Below are 20,118 nucleotides of genomic sequence, written 5' to 3'. Positions count from 1 at the left end.
GTTTCATATAAATGGAACCATACAATCTGTGGTCTTTTGTGACTGGTTTCTTTCACTTGGCATAAAAGTTTTCAGAGTTGATCCGTGTTGGAACATGTGTCAGTGCTTTACTCCTACACCGGCTGGGTAATGTTGCATTGTGCGGATATGCTACTTTTATATGTCCATTCCCCTGTTGATGGACATTTGGATTGTTTCCACTTTTCTGACTATTAAGAAACATGCTGCAAGTGTGCCTGGGTGGCTCAGTCCATTAAGCATCTGCCTTTGGCTCAGGTAATGATCTCAGGGTCCTGGGACTGAGCCCCAGGTCCAGCTCCCCACTGAGCAGGGAGTCTGCTTCTCCTTCTCCCTCTGCCCCTCCCCCTACTTGTGCACGCACTCTCTCTCTCAAATAAATAAAATCTTTAAAAAAGAAAGAAAGATGCTACTATAAACATTTGTATTTTTAAAAAGATAGAAAATATGGGGGAAGGGTTTAGAGACATGGAAAAGAGTGGCCTATGATTAGTAGGCATTCTAGGAGGAGAAGAAAGAGAGAGAATGGAAAGAGGGAATTCTTGAAGAGATACTGGCTGAGAATTTTCCAGAATTGATAAGAGATGCCATTCAGAGATGTTAAGAATCTCAAAGAATTTCAAGCAGGAATTTAAAAAGGAAAAGGAAAATAAAGAACACACATTTAAACACATAAAGCAAATGGCAAAACACACACCTAAGAAGAGAAAGGGACAGAGATAGGTGGAGTGAGAAAGACAGAGAGGCAAAGAAAAGTAGTATACCTTACACTAACAGCTCATTTATTAATGGCAACAGTAGACACTGGGGGTGGAAGGGACCTGACAACCCAGAATTCTTCATCCAGTAAAAACATCTTCCATGAATGAGCACAAAGCAAACACGTTTTCAGACAAACAAAAACAGAGAATGTGTAACCGGGGAACTCTCATTAAAGGATGTTGTAAAGAATGTATGTTGGGCAGAAAGAAAATGATCCCAGATGGAAGATCTGAGCTATAAGAACACATGAAGAGCCAAAAAAGAGTGGTAAATATGTGCATAAAGCTAAACAAATGTTGGCTTATACTATAATAATAAGGTCTTGCGAGGTTATAGCAAAACAAGACAGAATTAAAGTACAAAACAATAATGAGGGGGAAAACAGTTAAGATGTTTTAAGATTCTGCACTACCAAAGAGGAAAGTAAAGTAACTAACTTTAGACCTTGATAAGTATGCATATGGTAATTTCTAGGTAACCACTAAAAGGAAAAAGAAAAAGAAACACGGTGTATAACTTCTAATTAGTAGAGGAGAAAAAAGACAATAGTAAAAAAAAAAAAATTCAGTCCAAAAGAGCAAAACGAAAAAGATGAGAAGAGAAAGCACAAAATAGGATTCAATATCATATTGTGCGTGCACCTGTGCGTGTGTGCGTGTGCGTGTATGTGATGAAGCTGGGTCTTGTTTTCTGCTCCTCATGACTATGGAAAGTCACTATCCATCCCCAGGGCACCCCCACTACCTCCAGACACAGCCCCCACACTACTTTTCCACTTTAGATGTCTGAACACTAGCAGGCCTCACCGCCTGCCCTGCCGGCGGCCTCCCCCGCAACCACGGCGATGCTGGGCTCCCTGAGGCAGGAGACTCAGAAACTGTATTCATAACTGCACGGCACAGCGATACCTCCACTTACTCCTCACAGCTACTCCACAAGCTGGTCTTAACATCATCCCAGTTTTATTGATGAGGAAACAGGCTTTGACAAATGAACTAACTTGCCCAAGTTTGCCCAACTATAAAGCAACAAACCTGTGTTTGCTTGTCTCAGAGGTCCCATGCCCTTAAGCATTAAGCTGGCTTTCAAGGTTTCTTTTTTTTCTTCCCCAATTGTGGTAAAATACACATAACAAAATTTACCATCTTAGCCATTTTTAAGTGTCCAGTTCCATGACATTAAAGTACATTCACACTGTTGTATAACCATTACCACCATTCATCTCCAAAATCTTTTTCATCTTACAAAGCTGAAATTCTGTACTCATAAATGACAACTGCCCCTCCCCCAAGTCCCTTGCAACTGCCATTCTATTTTCTGTCTCTTGGTTTTCAAGGATTTATACAGATTGGTCCCAAATTCCCATCTCAGCCTCTACTCTGGCAATGCTCACTGTTCTGTCGTCTGCATGCTTTGCATGATCCTAACTCTGCTTTTGATCACACCAGTCCCTCCTCCTGAAATTTCCTTCTCCAATCCTAGCCTTTTCGAAATTTCATCCGAATGTCTCCTCCTCAATAAAGATCTCCTGCCTTTAGTGATTGTTGGGGACTTGCATCATGCTGAGTGTGTTCATGTGTCACCGGCCTGCCAGGCAGTGAGTTTACTGGGAGCCGGGACCATGCCTGCTCATCCCCAGAAGTACCCTCTATGGTGCATGATGGGCATGTTTTCTGAATTTTTAAAATTCAGCTCAAGCAGACAGGTAGAAGTTGCACACAAGCAGATCCTGTCCCAAGCAGCAGCCTCGGAGGACAGGGCACATTCTCCTGGAGCTTGTCATGTAGAGCATTCATACCTGTGCTATGTAATTATCCCAGCCACATGCCCTCTCTGTGTGGGAAACACAGAAGTTTCTGTGGGCAGGGGCACTCCTGGGTAGTGTAAGGGCTGGTTCTGAGATGAGGACTTCTCTTCTGTGGACCCTCTCATTCCTCTCACCTTCAGAGGTGAACACCAGCTTCTATTAAGGCCAGGCCTCCGGCCTTGACAGAGGTACGCATCTCTGTGCCACCATTCCTTTCCAGAATTCAAAGGAAAACTATAAACTGCAGCTGACACACCTCCCACCTTCCTGCCAAGAATCAGACCCAGGGAAACCAAATTAAAGCAATCTGTATGGATTTGGTGCTGGTGGATGATGCCAAGTGCCAAGGAGACACGATGGAATGAGGAAGGTTCAGACCTGCCTGTCCATGTCCGAAAGGAGCTTACAATCTAGGCAGGGAGTTAAGTATGTCACACAGGAAAGCTATGCAGAGGGAAGTGGGATGAGGCCTAATTACCAGTTTCAGGCCATAGGGGAAGTGGGTCTCCAAGACTGAGCCCTGGAGACAGGCTGAGTACATGAGAGGGTGCCAGGGCCAGAGCAGGCCCATCCAGCTGCCAGAAACTGAAATGCAAGCTGGTTCTTGGGGGAACAAGTGCAGAGGTTCTCGTGTACAAAACTGAGGGACAAGGAGAAGAGTGGACGCTAGGTAAAGGGTGTGGATGTCCCTGAGGCCACCAGCCTGGCTGGGTGGATAGAGGCCAGATGAAAGGGCTAGGTAAAAGAGGCTGAGGCTGGAAGTGAGCCAGGCTGAGGAAACCAGGCTGAGAAACTTGGGTCTTGATGAGGCACTGTGGAGGGCGTGCTGCGTGCAGGACTGAAGGAAATGTATATCAGGCAGCCCCTCTCTTCTTTCCTCCACAGTCTCAGTGCTGTGAACTGAGTCCTGAACCCCACAGGAGCACTTTCTTTCTGGACCCAACAAAAGGTAGAAGAAAAAATAAAGCCCAGATCCATCTGACAAAGGGAAAACCAGCCTCTCCCACACCTAGTTCTTTGACTTGCACCCAAGACCTTAAATATGCCCTTTGAAACCTTTTATTCATTGAAGTTGCTTTTCTTTGAAACCATAAAAGAACATGGGGCTGCAGTTTGTCTTCTTGGCAGGAAAATTCCACATGCAACTTGCAGCATTTTATAGAGTGGAAACTGCTGGCCTGAAAGCCTGGGTCCTTTCTGGACCCAGGAGTTAAGGCACTCTGGGGTAAGCCAGTTGGGTGACCGTAGGCAGGTCACTGAATCTTATGAAACCTCACTTTGCTCACTCGTGGTATGAAGATAACAGCAACAGCTGGCTCCACTCAGGAAGGCTGCCTCCCTTCCACACACAAGGGTTGCTGCAAGTGCCAACAAGGATGTCAGGCTAGTTGAGATTACAGTTGGTTTTTAGAACCCTAAGAGTGGTTGTTTCTCCCACTGGAGAGTTCCAGACCCTTGGGCTGTCACTGCAGGAGACAGATGTCAGGGAAGGCAAACTGTCACCAGAATTAAACAACCATCAAGAGTCGAATGGCCTCAAAAGGAGGCTGTCTGGTCATTGCCTCCATGATCAATGCCAGATGGAAACTCCGGGGCATCCAGAGCACTGTCTGCACCAAATACTTGAGCAGACAGCGGGTAGTCAGAGGCTGAATAGCTTATGATATATCAGAGACTAGAACAGGATGGTGAATTCATGAAGAGGTGGAGATGGAGGTGTGGTGGGGAGAAGACAGAATACTGACCCACAGCACCACAAATCTTGAAAGAAAATGAACCTAGACTCTTACCTCACATCAGATACAAACATTAAGATGGATCACTGACTTACCTGTAAGAACTAAAACTACAAAATGACTAGAAGAAAATATAGGAGAAATTCTTTGTGGCCTCAGATTTGGCAAAGACTTCCTACATAGTACACAAAAGTACAGGCTCCAAAGGATAAAAATCAATATATTGATCTAAAAATCTTCATCAAGATTTTAAACTTTGGTACTTCAAAATACACTGCTACAAAAATGAAAAGGTAAGCCACAGACTAGGAAAAGAATTTGCAATAAGCAAACTTTAGAAACTTTAGTCTCTTCCTCGATATTTCAACATAGCTGTTACCCTGTGCCAATTCATCACAGAACTTGTCAATAAATGCCAAGGGGGAATATAACATATTTGAAATACAAGCCTTTTGGTGGATAAATAGCTTATAAATATCTATATATAATATATAAGTTTTACATAATATGGAATATAATATACAACATATACTATTTTAATGTGTCACAACATATGAATTAAATTATTTTATATGTTATATTAATATGAACAACCCAAATTTAGAGGAAGGTAAAAATGTTTGGAGAAAAACTTTACCCAGGAATATAGAAATGGCAAGTAAATACATGGAAAAATGCTCAACATCATTAGTTATTAGGGATGTGTAAATTTATACCATAATGAGATACCACTACACACCCACTAGAATGGCTGAAATTAGAAAGAATGATCATACCAAATATTGTCAAGGATATGGAGTAACTACAACTCTCAGAAATTTCTGGTAGGAATGTAAAATGATTTAACCACTTTGGAAAATAGTTTGGCAGTTTTTTAAAGTTAAAATATACATCTACCATATGAGCCAGCCATTCCACTCCTAGGTAATTACCCAAGAGAAATAAAAAACATATACTCATTCAAATACTTGTACATGGAACATTCACAGAAGCTATGTGTATAGTAGCCCCAAACTAGAAACAACTCAATTGTCCATCAACATATGAATGGATATGGATAAACAAACTGTGGTATAACCACACAATGGAATACTATTCAGCAATAAATAGGAACAAACCATTCATACATGCAGTGACATGCATGAACCCTAAAACGATGAGGTTATGAAAGAAGGCAGACAAAAAAAGTGCACATACCATATGATTCCACATATATACAATTCTAGAAGACGTAAACTAATCTACAGTGGCTGACAGCAGATCAGTGGCTGGCTAAGTGGGGCAGGAAAGGCAGGGAGGAAGGATTTCAAAGGGGCACAGGGAAATGATTGACGAATACATTCCTTGTCTTGGTTGTGGCGTTGGTTTCACATATGTCAAACTCATCAAACTGTATGCTTTAAATATATGCAGTTTATATCAGTTATACTTCAATAAAGGTGTTCAAAAGAGACGGAAGAAGGTATCAGCCCTGGGCCCCTTGGTGGAAACCAATCACTCCTCTGCTCTCCTGGTGGGGTGTGGAGTTTGTCTACGAAATCTATGTCTCGTCTGCCATCCAGGTCCCTCACTTGTTCTAGGTTTCTCAAGGGACAGAGCTGTGTCAAGTCTCCTATTGAGGAAGAGGATGACAATGATGGAGCCGCCTCTTTGGACAGCAGCACAAGGCCAGTGGTGATCACACTGGGCTCCTGGAGGAATCCACCCAACCATGGAACGTGTGGGGTACTGTCATTCCTGCCTTGTTTGTGGAATGTGCAACAACTCACTCCAGGAACACTCCTCACACTGCTGCAGAGCTGGGTAAGGCAGAGATGAGATGCTGAGCCACACTTGGCTCTTGAAGGAAGTGAACTCTCAGGGCTCACCATTCAGGTCGGGGCTGTCAGACAAGATGGTCATTACATAACCTACAGTGACTTGTGAAATTCTGGAGCCAGGAAGCCAAAGCTATGTGCAAGGTGCTCCTCCAGCAATTGGCTAAACCCAGATTCCAATCTTTACCACGCTGGCCTGATTGAAGTCTCTTGAGGTCCTGACTCCTGAGGGCCAAACACTTGACTCTACACAAAGGAGTTAAGTTCTGTGGCATTCAACTAGGCTAAGAATGCAATCCTCCACCCTGTGGTCAGACCTGCCAACATGTGTGATCTGCCCTCACCCCCTGTGGGTTTTCCTTGATAGCATGAGCCTCACTTAAGGAAAGCTGGATTCAAAAAAGTCCAGCCACAAAATGGACATATGTGTTGGGGTTACTATTCATATGACTAAAGGAAAAACTGTTTCCTCTCCTCACAACACTTCTGACACTGAAGTGTGGGTTTTCCCTTCACATTAGACAATTCTGACACTAACTACCCAGACGTAGTGCAGACACCAGAGGTTAAGGGCTCAGGGCCACAAGACTGCCCCCACTTCAGATACCAGCTGAAAGTAGTGGGTACCCCAGTTACCCACACTTCTGTCCAACTTGGCTGCAAATCAAGGGTTTCCATAAGCTCCTTTTCAAGTTCAATAATTTGCTATATGGCTCTCAGAACTCAGGGAAACACTTTATTCTGTTTCTAGTATATTATAAAGGGTACAACTTGGGAATAACCAAATGGAAGAAATGCAGAGAGCAAAGTATGGGGAAGAAGTGCAGAGCTCTCATGCCCTCTCTGGGTGCACCACTCTCCTAGCACCTCAATGTGTCCACCAACCCAGAAGCTCTCTTAACCCTTTCATTTACAGATTTTATGGAGGCTCCTTCACACAGGCACAATTGATTAAACCATTGGTCATTGATGTTTAAATCAATCTCCAACTCCTTTCCCCTCCCCAGAGATTGGGGGTGGGGGCTAGAGAGGGGACTGAAAGTTCCAAGGCTCTAATCACATGCTGGTTCCTCTGGAACCCAACCCCCATCCTCCCTACCCCAAATCCCCTCATCAGCATAAATTCAGATTTGGTTGCAAGGGCCTTATATGAATAAGAAAAAAATACCCCTCTCAGCTCTATCACTCAGGAAGCTGCAAGGATTTTAGAAGCTCTGTGCTAAGAACCAGTGACAAAGACCAAGTATGTACTTCTTTTCTTTCTTTTTTTTTTTTTTTTGTATTTCTTATTATATCACAACATTACAATGACAAAGGAATCAGACACCTGATGGACAGGTGTTCCGGGTGTTCCTTTAAGTCACATAGTCTCTCACAGGCATCCACAAAGTGATCTGGTTTGCAGAAACTGTCTGCAGATGGATTTTCAGGCATGCCTGAGAAGCAGGGCGATTCTTCTACTGAGAGTCATTCTCTCCTCTGGGTTCTTTTGTGGCTCTATTTCCTCAGGAAGTTCACCTTGATTCTGAGAAGGGCCAGGCCACAGGGGCAAGGGGTTGTGCATGGCAGACAGTCTGAGCTTTCTTTCTGGGTCACTACCAATGCCCCACTGACCTTTGCGAATACCACAGGCCTTGTTCTGTGTTCGGCTCTGACCCATATCCTCGTTCCCCCCTCAGCCCAGTGTCTCTATAGGCTCAGAACTGAGGAGCACTCCTCATCCTCCCAGACATTCTTGACTGAGTTCAGCTGCCCAAATAGTGGGAAAAGCTTGCTTTCTAGATCTCTCACCCAGGAGACACCAGATAACAACTTGCCACCAGGTCGGGTAACCAAGCAAATCTTCCTGACGAATTTTAGTTGAAATCAAGTGCCCAGAATGGCCACCCCAGTAGGCAAGGCCAAAATTGGAAGACCTCTCCCCTTACCAAGCACTTGCACAGGGCTCACATTGGCACAGCACGTTTCCCACTTGTGTTATAATAGAATATGGTCTTCCCAGGAGAGCTTTTGTCCCTGCTGGCATACAGGGAAATAGGGTGTGAACAAGAAGGCACTAAAGCCACTGCAGAGTCCTGTGGAGAATGACACGGGTTTTGCTATTGATCTCAGTGCCCCAATACGTGGTGTTTAACGTGTACCACACAGAGATGTATGTCTATGCAGCACAGGGTGGAGGGGGCACCCGGGCCCTGACCCTGAGGCCACCTACCTTCTTATTAGGAACTCAGCCCCTGTTTGAATATTTAGTGGGCACTTATTATATGTTGGTCCTGTGGATTCAGCCTCATTCAGATGGATGAGGCCCCTGCCCTCAAGGTTCTCACAGCCTCAGCCCTGTAGCATTAGCCCTGAGAGGTCATGAAGCAAGAACAGGGCTGACCAGGTTGGACGCCAGACACAGTTTAGGCAGAACTCCAAAACTCTACAACTCCCTCCCTGAGTGAAGAGAGAAAGAACTTAGGACAGAATAGGGTAGGGCCAGACAAAGGAAGAAGCAGCCAACACCTCAACCAAAAGCAAATGGATGTGTGGAGGGGGGTATATGTGTGTGTGATATCTGTGGGGGTGTGTGTGTGTGTTTGTATGTATGTGTGTGTGTGTTTGTATGTGTGTGTGGGTGTGTGTGTGTGTGAATCCTAGCCAGGTTCAGTGAGTGGCCAGGGCTGGCTGAGTGCCAAGAAGGTCTAAAGAAAGTCACAGGCCCCTCCTGAAGGCTTGATGTACTGCTCTTGGTCTTAGCAGGACAGCTCCTGCACCAGCCTTGGGCCCAAAGTCCAGCAACGTGGCTGGGAGCAAAGGCTAGGCTTTCAGGGAAATAGTAAGGAATAAACAAGTGAGCAGATAAGTTCAGAAAGTGGACCTAAGAGGTGGAAGGAGAGGAGCAGCCCAAGTTAGCAGAGGGACAGTAGGGATGCCTGGGTGGCTCAGTTGGTTAAGTGTCTGCCTTCGGATCAGGTCATGATCTCCAGATCCTGGGATCGAGCCCCACATTGGGCTCCCTGCTCAGCAGGGAGTCTGCTTCTCCTTTCCCTCTCCCTCTACCCCTCCCCACTGCTCGTTATCTCTTTCAAATGAATAAATAAAATCTCAAAAAAAAAAAAAAAAAGCAGAGTGACAATAAAGGACAGGGCCACATTGTGAGTCAACAATATAAGCAGCACACTGTCGTCAGGACCGGAGACCATGGCTCCATCTCCCACACATTTTCAGCTGAGATGCATGAGAGGCAGAAACCCTTAGTTCTTCCAGCAGACCTCCTTGGCCTGACTCCTGGGTAGCCCCACATTCAGATGCCCTCCCCATCCTCCAGCTGTTACAGCTCCCATCTGATGCTACTCTGACACCGACTCCACACCCACCTGCCAAACTATCAGATTAGCTGGTCATATGCCACAGGGCTTTCCCAGACCCATATGATGGGGGCTGGCCCAGACAGATTAAGGAGAGTGTGGCTCTCGGGAAGAGAGCAAAGTACGGGGATTTTTGGTAAGAAATTAGAGGTCACTCATCAGCTGGATGGGGGGGACTAAGGACACCTGGCCAGGCATGAGCTGGAGGCACGTACAGCTCAAGATTCAAGAGACAGGGTTGAGGGGGCAGTCATGACTGAATGTGGGAAGCCTCCTGGAGACCCCAGAAGCTGAGCTGAGAGGTATCCAGAGTCACTAAGAGAAGCTTAAGGCCAGAAATCTGAGATACTGTGGGGAACTCAGCTGAGGACAACTATCAAATTAGGCATCTTTCTCGTCTGGGTTTACGTGTTCTTGTCCCAAGGCATCTCAGAGATACTGATGGGTCAGACAAAGCAAGCCAGATAGATGGGACAGGCCAGCAGAAAGAAAAGCCACAATGACCAAGACAGCTCCACCCTTGGAGTAAAGAAGCAGCCTGTTGGGTGCTCTGAAGAGTGCACTAGCTCACTCACCTTGCAGCCTGAGCTAAATTCTCCCCAGGGCATGGCACTCCATGCATATAGCACTTCAGAAGGTTTTCTTACTTCCTGCAGACCACAAAGATACAGTTAGTCAATCTGGCCCTGGGGAATTTCAGGTTAACTGCTTCCATCTGTTCATCATCCAAAATCTGGAACAGAGTTGGGATAAGACATGAGACGCATATATCAATTCTGGATCCCAGGATCTCAAACATTAGAGTTAATTCGGTTTCAGAAACATGTCATCAACTCCCAAGAAGAATGTGGCTCTAAGGCTCCTAATGAATGAGAATGGCGCCACAATGCCAACGCCCACCAGTCCCACAAGCGCTGTCTTTGGCCATGTGCAGCTGCACGGCACATGCTAACCAGGGCGAAGGCAGTGGCAGCCCGGCACTGAGCCAGGCTCTGCCACAGTCTCCTACAGGATCCTAGGCAGACCACTTCTCTCCTGGTCTCAGTTCCGGATCTGCAAAAACCTTCTGCCCTGTGTCAGGCTACCTAGGGGAGTCCTGCTCATGGAGCATGGCTCTTTCTGCATGGGCTGAACTCTGGGCCATTCATCTTCCCCCATCAGAGAAACTGAATTTCCTCTAAACCTCTGTGGCTCGTGGAAGACTCAGAGTACTCAGAGGCCTTCCTCTAAAAGCAGCCAATTCTAACCATGTGCCCTGAGTGACCAAGGACAGCTAGCTGAAGAGGAGAACAGAGAAAGGAGAACCAGACCAGAGGCATGTGTGCCCTCAGAGAACACTCAGTTTCTTCCCCCAGACCACAAGGGCTCAGCACCACCAGACTCCCTGCTGTTCTTGAGAGGGAGAGAGGAGTTCGAACTGGACAGCCTCTGTGGCTTCTCCACTCTGTGGCCTTGGCCAAGAGACTACCCTGCTCTGTGCCTCCGTTTCCCCACCTGCAAGTGGCTCAGTTGTGAGGCTTAACTAAGGATATGTGTTAAACAAGTGTCACAACACAAACACCCCAGAAATATAACTTGCTTTCCTTGCAACCACACCACCACCTTCTCTCAGGCAGGGCAAGCAAGCTGCTCTGTTGCTCTTCGTTTATCATAAGACAGATTCAGAATCTGCCCCCCAGGCTCTGGGTGAGTCAGTTAATAGATGACTACAAAAATGTGCAGCTACATTATGAATAAACAAAAATGTGGCTGTTCCTTGTTGCTTCCTTTACTTTTTAGCAAACTTTACTAATAGATGTACAGATCCCAGTATTCTGGAAAATTTCAGTGTATAGGAATAGCAAAAAACTATGTTAGCCCAAACTACTTTTCAAAAGAAGAAGAGGGGCTCCTGTGTGGCTTAGTCAGTTAAGTGTCCAACTCTTGATTTCAGCTCAGATAGTGATCTCAGGGTCTTTTGTTTTGTTTTGTTTTAAGGTTTTATTTATTTATTTATTTGAGATAGAGCAAGCAAGAGAGCAGGAGCAGTGGAGCAGAAGAAGAGGGAGAAGCAGGCTCCCTGCTGAGCAGGGAGCCAGATGCGGACCGTGATCTCAGGGTCTTGAGATCAAGCCCTGCGCTGGGCTCCTTGGTGCTCAACACAGAGGCTGCTTGAAGTTCTCTCTCCCTCTCCTACTCCCCTCCCCATTTGCGTGTTGCCTGCTCACACACTCTCTCTTAAAGACTCTACTTATTTATTTGAGAGAGAGAGACAGAGAGAGCACAAGCAGGATGAGAGGCAGAGGGAGAGGAAGAAGCAGACTCCCTGCTGAGCTGGGAGCCCAATGTGGGGCTCGATCCCAGGACCCCGGGATCACGACCTGAGCTGAAGGCAGATGCTTAACCATCTGAGCCACCCAGGCACCCCTAAATAAAATCTTTTAAAAGAGGAAGAAGAAGGAGGAGGAGGAGAAGGAAAAGGAGAAGAAGAAGAGGAGGAGGGGGAAAGGGAGGGGAGGAGGAGGAGGAGGGAGAAGGAGGAGAAGAAAAAGAAGAAACAAAACTGACACCAAATTTATTTTTAGAAATGTCTTTTTTGGGGGCCAATATTTTAAAACAGCAAGAATAGTCACACACACACAGGATTTTTCCTACAAAGTCTTTAGCTATGCAATCTCAGGAAATCCTAGAACTCTTCAAATTTTCCATTCTGACCCAAATCCAATTTTAGTTCACATTGAGAGTGCCTTCTACTCATATTGAACAGAATATGAAATTAATTTTCTATTCTCAATATTTGTTGAAAAAATAGTCTTGCAATTTTAAAATCAAATTTGTTCAGAAATATTTCAAAGCTAGCTTTTACACTGTTTCTTATCACGCCTTATTATTTTTTTTGTTGGACTATATTTCTGTTAGTCAAAATTGCCTTATTTTCACCGGTGATTATCACGGTGATTTTGTATCTCACAAGATTGGACAAGAGCCACACACTGGATTAGCCAGATAGAGCTGTAGCTGGCTTAGTCTCTAGAGGGAGTTTCCATCCTTTGCCATCAAATAGTTTTAAATATTATTTTGGTACCTGAAGACTTAACCATAGTGAATAAAAATACTCTTACATTATTAAAACAAAGAGAACCAAGAGAAGAATTAGGTTAAGTGGCTAAAGCCACTGTGAACAAAAGAAAGAATGAAAGCTCCAAACAGACCCAAACTTAACAATTTGGGGATCTCTTTGCAAAAACATGACACCTGTGCCAATTAAACTCAACACACTCACAGTGGGTTCTCTCCAGCTAATCCAGAATATGGCTGGAGAGGGGATCTCGGCACCTGGGTGTGAGGGGTGTGGCCTATGGGGCTGTCTTCAGGGACAAGCAACCAGCACAGTTGTCCTGGGCCCTGAACTCAGGATTTAATGCTCTATCGTGGCCACCACAAAGTCCTTAATAATTTTATCTTTGAGCTGATGTCTTACAAACGAAGTCTGATGGGACAACAGAGCATGCACCAAGGGTTGGGTACCTTGATTCCCCCAGGGCCACCTTCCCTGGGACAGGTTCTCTGCTGTCTGCCCACCACCCTTATCCAGTAGCCGCACCAGCCCTGGAAGGGAGGGTCATGGTTGGCTGTGTGTGCCGCGCCACACCGCAGGGCCCCAGGGATGGTAAGGGTCTGCACATGGAACTGGGAGCAACCCTTATGCCTGAGGAAGTGCAACACTAAAAAATGAATTAAAAACACTACTACAGGTCAAGAGAGGGAAACCGCAGAACTAAAAAAAGCTTTTTCTGCTCTTTGAACAAGGGGCCCCACTTCCTACAAATTATGTAACTAGCTCTGGCAACAGGCACTTATAGGAGAAAGTTCCAATTCTGGAAAAGGTGGAAATAGCTTCAGTGTGGAGCATGGGGACTTCTCCCAACAGGGCTTAGCCAGAAGACTGCCAAACAGCGCTGAGGGGCCAGGCAAGGCTGGAAAGCAGACATGGGGTCTGGTATGGTATTCGCATAGACATGTGGGGTGTTCCAGCAGCAGATAGCTGCCTGGGAGCAAAGAAAAGTCACTGGCTTGACTGGGGCAGGTGGAGTTTTCATCTTTACATTTGGTTTAAAATGTTGGGAACTATTATGCAAGCCAGTGGGAGTGCACATTGGTACAACCTTTGGGAAGCAGCTTCGCATCCACTAGTAAAACCCAAGATGCACACACACCCTAGAGAAATTCTGCACATATGCACAGGGGACCAGTGTGAGAGTGTTACAGAACATTGTGGGAAATATGGGGAAAAAAAACCCCTAGGAATAAGTTTAATATTTATCAGGAGAATAGATGTGGTAGTATACCCACATGGTGGAATACTATAGAGCAATGAAGACAAATGAATTAGAGCTACATGGACTGTAACATGAAGCAGCCCTGTGGGCCTAGACCTTTCATGTGTGTCAGCTCTACGTCCTCCATGTTGGCTAAATCCTGGAGCAGGGAAGGGGATGGCCTCCCATGGTTGAATATCAGTTACCTCTAAGACCTACCTCATCCAATCCACCAAGGGTCCAATGGCGAATTTCCATTATTAGAAATTTACTCCTTGGTGTCAAGGCTATGTGCTGTGTTAGAGATCAAAGAGACCTGATGTTTCCGGCTCTAAGAACTCTGCTGGGCAGCCACTGGCCACAGCCCAAATCCCTTGCCACTAAAAAGCTCATGGGAGGAAGCCGAAGTAGAAAGGCTGAGAAGCTGGGTCAAGGACAGAATTTCAGGGCACAGCAGTATTAAAGGATTGGTTAGATGAAGAGAGGTCAGAGGAAGCAGGTAGAAAGCATCAGGGGAAAAAAAATGCCAAAGAAACAAGAGTTTTAAGGGGGACTTATAGAAACTGATCACATATCATAGAGGTAGGTCAGTTCTGGTGAAAAGATGTCATTTAATAATCTGACGATTAAAAAGCTGCTAGTGACAATTTTGCAAAAAATTGCAAGGGCAATTTTGGTAGAATGATGGGGGTAGAACCCAGACTTGGTGGGGAATGAAAGAAGCTGAGGAAATGGAGGCATAAAATGTAGGCTACCTTCAAGAAGTTTATAAAGGGAGGGGTGGAAATTGCCAGAGAAGAGAAAGTGAGGGTAAGGGCCTGCGTCTGGAATGGGAAAGAATTAGGCTTGCAGGGTGAAGGAAAAGAAGCAGACACAGATGAAGGATTAGAGAGTCAGAGAAAGAAGGTAATGTATTGTACTGGATCCTGGAAGAGGCAAGAGAGGGTGGGAGGGGGGCGCCTAGGAGGATTATCTTGGAAATGCCACGTGGATCCTTTTAGAAGCAAGGAAGAGAGGAACTGAGAACCTGATAGGCTTCACTGTCCTGGAGCAGAAGTAGGAGGTCATTGGTGATAAAGACAGTGGTGGCGTGGACAATTTGAGGAGAGTTGGACAAGCAGGGAACAGCCACCATGGGCTAGTATCTGGCCAGGTGTGAATAAAAGGAGTGGCAAAGAGCTAGCTGAGTTGGAAACCATATCTCTGTGGTGGTGCTAATTTTCTTTTGTTCCAGTAGAGCTTAACAGCTCTGAAGTCCTGCAGACAAGATGGGAGACTAAATTATTACAGGCTGGGGTAGGCAGAGAGGGCACAGCTGGACATGCGGCTTAAGGCCACGGAGTGCTGGGTAGATGAGAGCAGCTCTGGGAATAGCTGGGGTTGGCAGACAAAACAGACTTTTCCAGTTTTCTTTCTTTCTTTTATTTTTTTTTAAAGACTTTATTCTTAAGTATGCTCTACACCCAATGTGAGGCTCAAACTCACAACCCCAAGATCAAGAGTTGCATGCTTTACCGACTGAGCCAGCCAGGCAGCCCTCCAGTTTTCTTTTATGGAAAAGACAATAGCCTGTTCTAACTTAAAAGATAGTAAACAGAAGAGCCATTCAAACGACTGGAGTTGATGTTTTCAACATTGAAGTACCAACCCACACCGCACCTTGCTTCTGCATCAGTGACCAGAGTCAAATGCCTCTAAGGGCACATGACCTTGCCAGCCCACATCTTTTGGCCTTATGACCACCCCACAAACTCAGAGGTAATATTGGGATGAGATTCTTATCTTTACTTCCCACCCCTGTGCAGGTGACTGGTGTCAAAGGTGCTTAGAAAGATAAGTTTACAAGTTTCTAAAATGCAGTAATTTGGTCAACTTGATAAACTATTATTGGATAAATGGGATGGACACTATTATGTCTAGTCATTGCTTTTTGAATAGAAACCATGCTACTGAACACTGCAGCAGTTTTATCACCCTCAAACATCTGTAAGCAATGTTATCCATTTTTCAGAATTTAAAGATAGGATCTACTTTCTGTGCTTTATAAATTTTAACTCATTTTCAGCTAGTTATTCCTGCTCTGCACTATTTATACTAAAAAAAAGTCAGACTTACTTAAATATCCAACAATAGGATTTGTTTCTAGTTCCCTTTTTTCTTATAAAAAAAACAATGCACATTCATGTCAGAAAAATTTAAAACTACAGAGAGGTAAAAGGAGACCTGGAGGCTACTTAATATGCAAGAACATGTCTTCCAGCTCCTTCTCTAATCTGTACACAGTGGGTTCACACTGTATTTACTTTCTTTCAAACACCTATAATTGTCTTAAGGAATCCAGTTCTCAAGGCTCAAGTGCCCTATCCACCTGACACATACCTGCCTGCCCTGTGCCTTAGGGAAGGAGTTTTGGAAGAAAGAGTAGAGGGTGCCATGAGCTTAACCAAAAGAGAAGAAAGACACCATGGGCTCTCCCTGGAAGGTGAAATAGCCACATCTGCTTCAGGGACCACAATGCCCTCACTGAATAATCATGTTAACAACCACCCCTGGACATCTGTGAATAATCTGGAACCTTGTAATTTGTGCTTTTGGAGAGTTCCACAAAGCCATGGTGGGTCCCTCAACCACGGACACTCAACTCATGGCTGAGTGGAGACAGTGAAACTTGAACCTGAGCCATAACAAAGTAGGAACAAAGTTCAAAAGATTAAACGAGCTAAAAATGCCAACCACCACCCTGAATGGTTGTTATCCTGAAATAACATAGCAAGTGAGCCCTTCTCCTCATGGAGCATCCCAGTGTACTCCCACTTGGCCTGTTCAGGAATGAGGAGATGTGCTCCAGACTCCCAGAGGTGCTGCAGCCTTCTGCCCACAGTCAAGCCCTGGGACCCCTGCTCTTTCAGACTTCAGTACAGGAAGACAGAACATGGGGAGTTTCTTTCATGCTCCCAGGACAGAGAAGTGGGCCATATTCCCCATGAAATCTCTAAGAAACTGATGGGCAACCTGGCCTCAGGGGGCTACATGGCATGTGGAGAGAGCAGAGGCCCAGACACACCAGGATTTTCATCTTGGTTCTGCCCCATTCCAGACCTTGAGAAAGTTATCTAATTTCTCTGATTCTCCAATTATTTGGCTGTAATTTAGGGATTCTTGGAAGGTCATGAGGATTAAACTAAGACTATATATGTAAAACACCTGGTACCTTACCTGGCATATAGGTGGTGCCCAATAGAGTATTAATTTCTTTACCTCTCAGCCCAGTAGTCCTATCATGTCTTTTCAGATTTGCCACGATCTAAGCAAGAGCATTCTGGATATCAAGATGAACAAAAGTCATTCATTCAACCAACATTTACACAATGTGCCTGTATATCTAACACCCTGGAACATCAACTTCATTTAAAGATTTTTAAAATATTATTTTAATACTAAGACAAATATTATGGAAGACATAGCAAAATTTGTATAAAATTTTAAAGAAAAACATATGTCATTAGGCCCATGCCCCAGACCCCCCAGGGATCCCAAGGGCAGCTTGAAGATGCTAAGATGCCCAAGGACATGACCTCAGGTCCGATTCACACTCATATCCACCTTTTCCTGCTGTGAGTCACAAACCAGAAGTGACATGGCCCCTTCCTAGGAAATCGGTATAGAAGAAAACTGGTCCAGAAGACAAACTAAACGATTACACAGTGAGTCCTCATGCTCACCACCCTCACTGTCCCCAGAGCCTTGCTTGCACAGTCTGTGTTTCTGACTTTCGAGTCATCCCAGGGCAAACTCTCCCAAGATCAGCTTCAATTCTCAGGAAAAGACACTCCCATTTCTAGGAAAACGTTGGGAAATTTGTCACATCTGGGATGTTCAGCCAGGGCAAAGTTGTTTTCCTTACTCCCTCCTATTCTAGCCTTCTGCTACTTCTTGGGTCACCTTCTAAGGTCAGATTCTAGGATGTGAGCTAGGGGTGAGCTGTGTCTGGCTGGACTCAGTCTGTTGCTGCTCTTAGCACAGGCAGACCTGGGCTGGGAACCAGATCTCCTAGTCAGAAAAATGTAGCTCCTTCCCTGAACCATATTAACCATAAAGCCATATTAACTAATTTCAGTATTTGATATAAACAGAGGAATGGTAACAGTGATCACCTCTGAGTGATAGAACTATAAGTGCTTTCATCATTTTGCTTACCCATACATTTTCATTTTTAACAATGAGCATGTATTATTTGTGTGTAAACAATGAGAAAAACGTAAGGACTGACAATCCTCTCATTTAGCTCCTTCTTAATGATTTCACATTCTGAATTCAAGCTCAACATTCAAGGCAGAATGTTTTTCCAAAAGATGGGAGACTAGAAATCCAATAATTCCTGCATATTGCCCTTTACCAAGCTGAACCAATTTCCAGTTTACACCTAGGTTTACAAGAACAAATGAAATTGTTTTTGAAGCAGGTTTATTTATCCACTGTACTTTACATATGGCTAAAGTTATCCTCTTATGAATCAAAATCACAACAACACTAGAAAAATTGCTGGTGACAAAATGGAAAAAGAAATTCAAAGCCATGGGCTTGGGAGATCACATTATTCTCCAAAACAACTTAGTAACCTGAGGAAGTGACACCAGAGGCAGAACTGTCCTAGTAATTCATTTAACAGATATATGAATATTTACTATGCTCCAGTTCACAGTTCGAGGCACTGGGGGTACAACAGGAAACAAAACTAGCAAAAATTCCCAACCTCATGAAGCCTGCCTTCCAGTCAGGTGGACAGAAGACTCTTCTGCAGCAATATGATCCTTAGCACAGTACTGATACTGTTTCTACTGTTTTGACTGTTTTACTGCCATTTTTCTCACAGAAGAACTTTCTACCAAGTCCTTCCTAAGGCTTGTGGCTAGGTTCATTATTTCTTGCCATGACCTTGCCAGGAGTGAGAAAGACTGCATGCCAGTGTCTTTGGAGTCAAAGTAACTAGAAAATTGGAGAGCTTCCCAGCCATAACCTTCCTACAGTGACTGTCTTAAGGAGTTAGCTGATACGAAATGGTTCAGATGTTCCCTGAGGAAGAAGGTGAAGTGCCCTCAGTTATGACTAGAGTAGAGAACTGAGCTAAAAGATTGGCACACCAGGGGCTGCCATGGTGGGCTACTGGCATAAGCAGAAACAGAAACGGTACTAACTTAGGGAGAAGCAGATTTTTAGCTGCATGTAAGGGAAAATGTTTCAATATCCGGAGATGTTCCACAGTGGAATCAACTGAGGGAAGGGCAGTTCTCGGGTTCTGACAGGAGATGGCTAGCCCAGCTTTCCCACTTTCTGGCTGTGTGACCTTGGGCTAGTCCTATAACCTCTATGGGCCTCAGTTTCCTTGTCTGTAAAATGGGAATTAAAAATGGTAACCAGCTCATGGGATTATGGTGAAGATTAGTAAGAGAAAGCATGTAAAGTGCCAGAGTAACACCTGACACAGAGTAATTCAGGCATTGAAAGCCTATCTAGATCAGATGCTAAAGTTTAAGAACTTCTATTTTGTTTTTATAGTGGGTTTTATTTTATTTGTTTTGATATCAAAATAATGTTATATATATAGTCATACTTGGCAAGAGGATTAAAATCGGTAGTTGTAATTTTAACATCACAAAATCAGTAGCTATAGCAAGGATAGAACCTATAGCTCCCGATGAGGATTCCTCTGAACAATGCTCAATGCTACCACATTTCAGATATGACCATAGCCCGGGCCCAATACATGACCCCTGACTGATTTTAACACATCATGATCTTAGTGCTCCCTGGAAGTGCACCAGCATACTGGGCAAAGGCAGAGATCAGGCCAGCACCAGTGTTCACTGTACACCCGGATCAAGGAATGCCCTCAGGCAGGAGCACCCCCCCCCCATGCACATACCCAAAAGGGCTGATTTGGGGGTCATCTGGAGTTTAAGACAGAAAGTCCCGGGGAGGCTAATCTCAATGTCACAAAGCTCCCAAGGGTCTGTTACTGACCACAGCAGTAGCGCCAGCCTCAGCCCCACCTGGGTACCCCAGGACTGATAAACTCAGATGGCAGCAGGCAAGGCAGGACTCTGAAGGCACAGCCAGGCTGGGCTGGAGAGCCAAGCTATAGTTCAGTGGGATGAAGGGCAGCCGAAAGGTAGCACAGGATGGAATACCAACCTACTCGAATCCCTCTTGTGATGCCAGTGGTGGGGAGCATATCCAGGCAGGTTTCTTCTTCCACCCCAATGAGGACACCCCAAGGACAGCTGCACAGCCCCAAGAGACCTGCTTCACAGCCTAACCCCACCTCCT

General features: G+C 45.0%; 1 long non-coding RNA gene across 2 annotated transcripts in view; it reads right to left on the bottom strand.

Moving 5' to 3' along the window:
* Window positions 1-20,118, bottom strand: part of LOC105239323 — a 69,276-nt gene that overhangs the window by 40,812 nt on the left and 8,346 nt on the right. The gene's annotated exons all lie outside the window — the stretch shown is intronic.

The sequence above is a fragment of the Ailuropoda melanoleuca genome, chromosome 12 (genome assembly GCF_002007445.2).
Source record: "Ailuropoda melanoleuca isolate Jingjing chromosome 12, ASM200744v2, whole genome shotgun sequence".
In the NCBI taxonomy this organism is placed as follows: Eukaryota; Metazoa; Chordata; class Mammalia; order Carnivora; family Ursidae; genus Ailuropoda; species Ailuropoda melanoleuca.
The sequence above is the reverse complement of the archived record's forward strand: the minus strand, read 5'-3'. Positions and strand labels throughout refer to the sequence as shown.